Genomic DNA, 7,824 nt, shown 5'->3' on the forward strand with positions numbered 1-7,824 from the left:
TTGTCTTCTTTAAAAATTCAATTACAACCTTAGCATTATTACTGGGTGATGGTGTGGCTTCCACCCACTTAGATACATAGTTGACGGCTACTAGTATGTAGAGGTTTGAATTTGAGGAGAGAAACGGTCCCATAAAATCAATCCCTACACATCAAACAATTTCACTTCGAGTATGAAATTTTGTGACATCTCATGTCTCCAGGATAAATTTGCCGATCTTTGACATCTGTTGCAATTTTCAACAAAGTACCGGGCATCCTTGAAAGAGTGGACCAATAGAGGCCACTTTAAAGAACTTTAGCCGTCGTCCTTTCTCCATTCAAGTGGCCACCATAGTCTGAACCGTGACAATGCCATAGTACTCTTTAGATCTCTTCCTCAGGAATGTACCTCATATGATGTTGTCCGAACATCTTTTGTAGAGGTATGGTTCATCCCATATGAAGTATCGAGAATCATGAATTCATTTTTTTCTTTGATTTCAAATTCCTTAGGAATGTTCTCCTACCTTTATAGTTAGCCATGTCAGCAAATCATAGTATAATTGTAATGGCTAGGAGTTGTTCATATAAAAATTCTTTCTTGAGGGGTATTTGTGGTGCTTGAGTTTCTTTGGGATGGATTCTGCAAAGATGGTCTGCTGGTCTGCTACTGGGTTTTTTATGCTTTTTCTATCCCAAATTTTCACATCAAATTCTTGAAGCAGTAACACCCATCTTATCAATCTTGGCTTGGCATCCTATTTAGACAAGAGATACTTAAAATTAGAATGATCAGTGTAGACTATTACTTTTAAACCAATTAAATAAAATCTAAATTTATCAAAAGTAAACACTACAGCTAACAGTTTTTTCTCAGTTGTTGTGTAATTTTTCTGTGCGTTATTCAGAACACGACTTACATAGTAAATTACATGTAATAGGTTGTCTTTCTTTTGTCCTAAAACTATATCTATGGCATAGTCACTAGTATCACACATTAATTCAAAAGGTATAGACCAATTAGAAGGAGCAATTATTGGCGCACACACAAGTTTGGCTTTTAAAATTTCAAAGGCATGCAGACATTCGCTATTGAAAACAAATGGAGTTTCTTTTATTAATAAACTACTTAGTGATTTTGTAATTTTAAAAAATATTTTATGAATCTCCTATAAAAGCCGGTATGTCCCAAGAAACTTCTAATTGCCTTCACATTCACCGGTGGTGGTAATTGATGAGCGGATAATTTATACCCTTTTTGGCATTGTTTTAACATAGTTTTTAGTACGTTTTAATTACTTTTTTTAATATTTTTATTAGTTTTTATTCAAAAATCATATTTCTGGACTTTACTATGAGTTTGTGTATTTTTCTGTGATTTCAGGTATTTTTTGGTTAAAATTGAGGGACCTGAGCAAAAATCTAATTCAGAGGCTGAAAAAGGACTGCAGATACTGTTGGGTTCTGACCTCCCTACACTTGAAGTATATTTTATGGAGCTAAAGAAGCCCAATTGGCGCGCTCTCAATTGCGTTAGAAAGTAGACATCCTGGGATTTCCAGCAATAGATAATAGTCCATACTTTGCCCAAGATTTGATGGCCCAAAATGGCGTCCAAAACCAGCCTAAAACATCTTGGCGTAAAACGCCCAAACTAGCACCAGAATTGGAGTTAAATGACCAAACTAGCACCAAAGCTGGCAGTTTACTCCAAGAACAGCCTATGCACGTGTAAAGCTCAAGGCTCAGCCCAAGCAAACACCAAGTGGGCCCCGAAAGTGGATTTCTGCACTATTTGCACGTAGTTACTCATTTTCTGTAACCCTAAGTTACTAGTTTAGTATAAAAACTACTTTTAGAGAATTATTTTACATCTTTGATCAGTTTTATGCTATCATAGACCTTTGTACACATTTGGAGGCTGGCCTCACGGCCATGCCTAGACCTTTTTCACTTATGTATTTTCTACGGTGGAGTTTCTACACCCCATAGATTAAGGTGTGGAGCTCTGCTATTCTTCATGAATTAATACAAGTACTATTGTTTTCCTATTCAATTCATGCCTACTTCTTCTCCAAGATATACTCTCGTACTTAATTTAGTTAAGTCAGAATGAAGGGGTGACCTGTGACAGTCACCCAATCTTCGTTACTCGCTTAGTGGTGCACGAAATTGTGATCTCTAGCAACGGCGCCAAAGACTCAGTACGCACGTTCTTAATTTCAAATTCTTTTTCGTTCACAACTTCGATACAACTAACCAACAAGTGCACTGGGTCGTCCAAGTAATAAACCTTACGTGAGTAAGGGTCGATCCCACGGAGATTGTTGGTATGAAGCAAGCTATGGTCGTTTTGTAAATCTCAGTCAGGCGGATATTAAATGGATATGGAGTTTTCGAATGATAATAATAAATAAATAGAAAATAAAGATAGAGATACTTATGTAATTTATTGGTGAGAATTTTAGATGAGCGTATAGAGATGCTTTCGTTCCTTTGAACCTCTGCTTTCCTGCTGTCTTCATCTAATCAATCCTACTCCTTTCCATGGCAAGCTCTATGTAGAGCATCACCGTTGTCAATGGCTACATCCCATCCTCTCAGTGAAAAAGGTCTAAATGCTCTGTCACGGCACGGCTAATCATCTGTCGGTTCTCGATCATACTGGAATAGGATTTACTATCCTTTTGCGTCTGTCACTACGCCCAGCACTCGCGAGTTTGAAGCTCGTCACAGCCATCCCTTCCCAGATCCTACTCAGAATACCACAGACAAGGTTTAGACTTTCCAGATCTCAAGAATGGCCATCCATGGGTTCTAACTTATACCACGAAGATTCTAATATCTCGGACTCGGTCCCCTGTATTAGATATCTAAGAGATACTCATTCTAGCTTGGTTGCATGTAGAACGGAAGTGTTTGTCAGGCACGCTTTCATAAGTGAGAATGATGATGAGCATCACATAATCATCACATTCATCATGTTCTTGGGTGCGAATGGATATCTTAGAAGCAGAATAAGTTGAATTGAATAGAAAATTAGTAGTACTTTGCATTAATCCATGAGGAACAGCAGAGCTCCACACCTTAATCTATGGAGTGTAGAAACTCTACCGTGAAAAATACATAAGTGATAAGGTCCAGGCATGGCCGAATGGCCAGCCCCCAAACATGATCTAAAGATGAAACTAAAGATGAAAATACAATAGTAAAAGTCCTATTTATACTAGACTAGCTACTAGGGTTTATAGAAGTAAGTAATTGATGCAGAAATCCACTTCTGGGGCCCACTTGGTGTGTGCTTGGGCTGAGCTTGAAGTTTACACGTGCAGAGGCTTCTTTTGGAGTTGAACGCCAAGTTGTAACGTGTTTTTGGCGTTCAACTCTGGTTCGTGACGTATTTCTGGCGTTCAACGCTAGTTTGCGTCGTCTAAACTCGAGCAAAGTATGCACTATTATATATTTCTGGAAAGCCCTGGATGTCTACTTTCCAACGCCGTTAAGAGCGCCCCATTTGGAGTTCTGTAGCTCCAGAAAAGCCACTTTGAGTGCAGGGAGCTCAGAATCCAACAGCATCCGCAGTCCTTCTTCAACCTTTGAATCTGATTTTTGCTCAAGTCCCTAAATTTCAGCCAGAAAATACCTGAAATAATAGAAAAACACACAAACTCATAGTAAAGTCCAGAAATGTGAATTTAGCATAAAAACTAATAAAAACAGCCCTAAAAGTAACTAGATTCTACTAAAAATATACTAAAAACAATGCCAAAAAGCGTATAAATTATCCGTTCATCACTTAACCAGGATCGCGTGCCTGAAAACCACAAAGTGGTCTACATGATGTTCAACGTAGTCATTGGAGACAGCTGGAGTATACTCTCTTGGATATCTAATACATGGACCGAGTCCGTGAGATTAGTATCTTCGTGGTATAGGCTAGAATTATTGGCAGCATTCCTGGGATCCGAAAAGTCTAACCTTGTCTGTTGTATTCTGAGTAGGATCTGGGAAAGAATGACTATGACGAGATTCAAACATGTGAATGTTGGGCGCAAGTGACAGTGTGCAAAAGGATCAATAGATTCTATTCCGACGCTAGCGGGAATCGACATATGATTAGCCATGCGGTAGCTGTACCTGGTATTTTTCATCCGAGACGAGAAATCCAAGACGAGAAATCCGACAGTTGATTAGCCGTGCAGAAACCGTAGAGGACCATTTTCACTGAGAGGATCTTACAGCTTGCTATGGAAGGAGGTAACGCATGATTGGAAGAAGGCAATAGGAAAACAGAGGTTCAGAAGCAACAAAGCATCTCCAGACGCTTATCTGAAATTTCTACCAGTGAATTACATTAGTAACTTTATTTTATTTTATGTTTTATTTATCTTTTAATTATCTAAACCTCATAACCATTTGAATCCGCCTGACTAAGATTTACAAGGATGACCATAGCTTGCTTCAAGCCGACAATCTCCGTGGGATCGACCCTTACTCTCGTAAGGTTTATTACTTGGACTACCCAGTGCACTTGCTGGTCAGTTGCACGGAGTTGTGAAGAAGTGTTGAGATCACGATTCCGTGTACCAAGTTTTTGGTGCCGTTGCTGGGATTGTTCGAGTTTGGACAACTGACGGTTCATCTTGTTGCTTAGATTGGGTAATTTTATTTTATGTTTAAGCTTTTTTATTTTTAAATTCGAAAAAAAAGTGTTCTTTAGAATTTTTAAGAATGAATTCTAGAGTATCATGAGATATGTTGAAGCCTGGCTGGCTGTGAAGTCATGTCTAATCTGTTGGACTGAGGCTTCCACTTCTCATTGACATGCTTGTATGTTTTATGCTAAAGCTTGGCTGGCCATTAGCCATGTCTAAATCTTTTGGACTGGAGCTTTAGACTAACTTTGCATGATTCCTGGAATTCTTATTAAAAATTTTGTATCCCTTTATTTTCTTTTTCCAAAATAATTTTCAAAAAATTAAAAAAATTAATAAAATCATAAAAACCAAAAATATTGTGTGTTTCTTGTTTAAGTTTAGTGTCAATTGCATGCTTTTAATTTTCTTTAAATTTTTAAAAATTCATCATGTGTTTTTTCTTGATCTTCAAATTGTTCTTGATGATTTTCCTTGTTTGATCTTTAGTTTTTCTTGTTTTGTGTATTTTCTTATTTTCCATATGCATTTTTGAATTCTTAGTGTCTAAAGATTAAAAATTTTTAAGTTTGGTGTCTTGCATGTATCTCTTTTCTTAAAAATTTTTCAAAAATATATTCTTGATGTTCATCATGATCTTCAAAGTGTTCTTGGTGTTCATCTTGACATTCAAAGTGTTCTTGCATGCATTATTTGTTTTGATCGTAGTTTCTTATGTTTTGCCAATCATTTTGATGTTTTTCTCTCTCCTCATTAAAAATTTAAAAAATTAAAAATAATATCTTTCCCATATTCTTCTCATAAATTTCAAAATTTTGAATTGATTTAGTCCAAAAGTTTTAAAATTTAGTTGTTTCCTATTAGTCAAGTCATAATTTCAATTTCAAATCCTATCTTTTTCAAATCTTTTTTAAAAATCAAATCTTTTTCATTTTTTTCCATCATGTTTTTCGAAAATCTTCTTTTAATTTTCAAAATCTTTCTCTTATTTTTATTTCATATTTTCGAAATTAATGCTAACATTTAATGTTTTGATTAAAAAAAAATTCAAGTTGTTACTTACCTATTAAGAAAGGATCAATCTTTAAATTCTAGAATCATATCTTTTAGTTTCTTGTTAGTCAAGTAATCAACTTTAATTTCAAAAATCAAATCTTTTTAATTTCCTTTTCAAATTTTTTTCAAAATAAGTTTCAATCGTATCTTTTTCAAAATTGAATTTCAAAAATCCTTTTCTAACTTCTTATCTTTTCAAAATTGATTTTCAAATCTTTTTAATTAACTACTTGGCTTTTTGTTTGATTTTAAAAGTTTTCTATTTCAATCATATCTTTTTCAAAACCACCTAACTACTTTTCTCTCTCCAATTTTCGAAAATCACTAACCACTTTTTTAAAAATCTTTTTAATTAATTAATTTATTTAGTTTTCAAATTCTATTTTATTTCTTCTCTTAATTTTCGAATATTAACCAATAATTAAAATAAAAACAAAAATGTTTTTCTTTTATTATGATTAAAATTCGAATAACTCTCTCTCATCTCTTTCTATTTATTTAATTACTAACACTTCTCTTCTTCTTATAATTCGAACCTTCCCCCTCTCTGTGTTCGAATTTTTCTTCTCCCTTCTTCATTCTATTTCTTCTATTCTTCTACTCACATAAAGGAATCTCTATATTGTGACATAGAGAATTCCTATTCTTTTCTGTTCTCTTCTTTTTCATATGAGCAGGAACAAGGATAAGAACATTCTTGTTGAAGCTGATCCTGAACCTGAAAGGACTTTGAAGAGGAAGTTAAGAGAAGCTAAAGCACAACACTTTGGAGAGGACCTGACAGAATTTTTCGAAAAAGAAGAAGAGATGGCCGAACCCAATAACAATGGAGGAGATGCAAGGAAGATGCTTGGTGACTTTACTGCACCCACTTCTGACTTCTATGGTAGAAGTATCTCAATTCCTGCAATTGGAGCAAACAACTTTGAGCTGAAGCCTCAATTAGTTTCTCTAATGCAGCAGAATTGCAAGTTTCATGGACTTCGATTGGAAGATCCTCATCAGTTCTTAGCTGAATTCTTGCAAATCTGTGACACTATTAAGATCAATGGGGTTAATCCTGAGGTCTACAGACTTATGCTTTTCCCCTTTTGCTATAAGAGACAGAGCTAAGACATGGTTGGACTCACAACCTAAAGATAGCCTGAACTCTTGGGAAAAGTTAGTCAATACTTTCTTGGCCAAATTCTTTCCACCTCAAAAGTTGAGCAAGCTTAGAGTGGAAGTCCAAACCTTCAGACAGAAGGAAGGTGAATCCCTCTATGAAGCTTGGGAAAGATACAAGCAATTGATCAGAAGGTGTCCTTCTGACATGTTTTCAGAATAGAGCATCATATGTATATTCTATGATGGTCTGTCTGAATTGTCTAAGATGTTATTGGACCACTCTGCTAGAGGATCTCTTCATTTGAAGAAGACACCTGCAGAAGCCCAGGAACTCATTGAAATGGTTGCAAATAACTAGTTCATGTACACTTCTGAAAGAAATCCTATGAATAATGGGACAACTCAGAAGAAAGGATTTCTTGAGATTGATACTCTGAATGCAATATTGGCTCAGAATAAAATATTGACTCAGAAAGTCAATATGATTTCTCAGAGTCTGACTGGAATACAAGCTGCATCCGGCAGTGCTAAAGAAGCCTCCCCTGAAGGAGAAGCTTATTACCCTGAGAATTCTGCAATAGAAGAGGTGAATTACATGGGAGAATCCTATGGAAATACCTATAATCCTTCATGGAAGAATCATCCTAATTTTTCATGGAAGGATCAGCAAAAGCCTAATCAAGGTTCCAATAATAATAATGGTGGAAGAAATAGGTTTAGCAATAGCAAGCCTTTTCCATCATCTTCTGAGCAACAGACCGAGAATTCTAAGCAGAGGCACTCTGACTTAGCAACCATAGTCTCTGATCTATCTAAGACCACTCTCGATTTCATGACTGAAACAAGGTCCTCCATTAGAAATTTGGAGGCACAAGTGGGTCAACTGAGTAAAAGAGTCACTGAAATCCCTCCAAGTACTCTCCCAAGCAATACAGAAGAGAATCCAAAAAGAGAGTGCAAGGCCATAACTATAACCAACATGGCCGAACCTGGAGAGGAAGAAAAGGCAGTGATTTCCAATGAGG

The 7,824-nt window shown here is 36.0% G+C and overlaps 1 non-coding gene across 1 annotated transcript; it reads right to left on the minus strand.

Moving 5' to 3' along the window:
• Positions 1-6,902: 6,902 nt before the first annotated feature.
• On the minus strand, positions 6,903-7,006 carry LOC112788201 (small nucleolar RNA R71). Its single transcript, XR_003195576.1, has one exon. It is a non-coding gene; the product is annotated as a small nucleolar RNA R71 (small nucleolar RNA).
• Between the last annotated feature and the right edge of the window lie 818 nt (positions 7,007-7,824).

Source organism: Arachis hypogaea, chromosome 20 (assembly GCF_003086295.3).
Source record: "Arachis hypogaea cultivar Tifrunner chromosome 20, arahy.Tifrunner.gnm2.J5K5, whole genome shotgun sequence".
NCBI classification, from domain to species: Eukaryota; Viridiplantae; Streptophyta; class Magnoliopsida; order Fabales; family Fabaceae; genus Arachis; species Arachis hypogaea.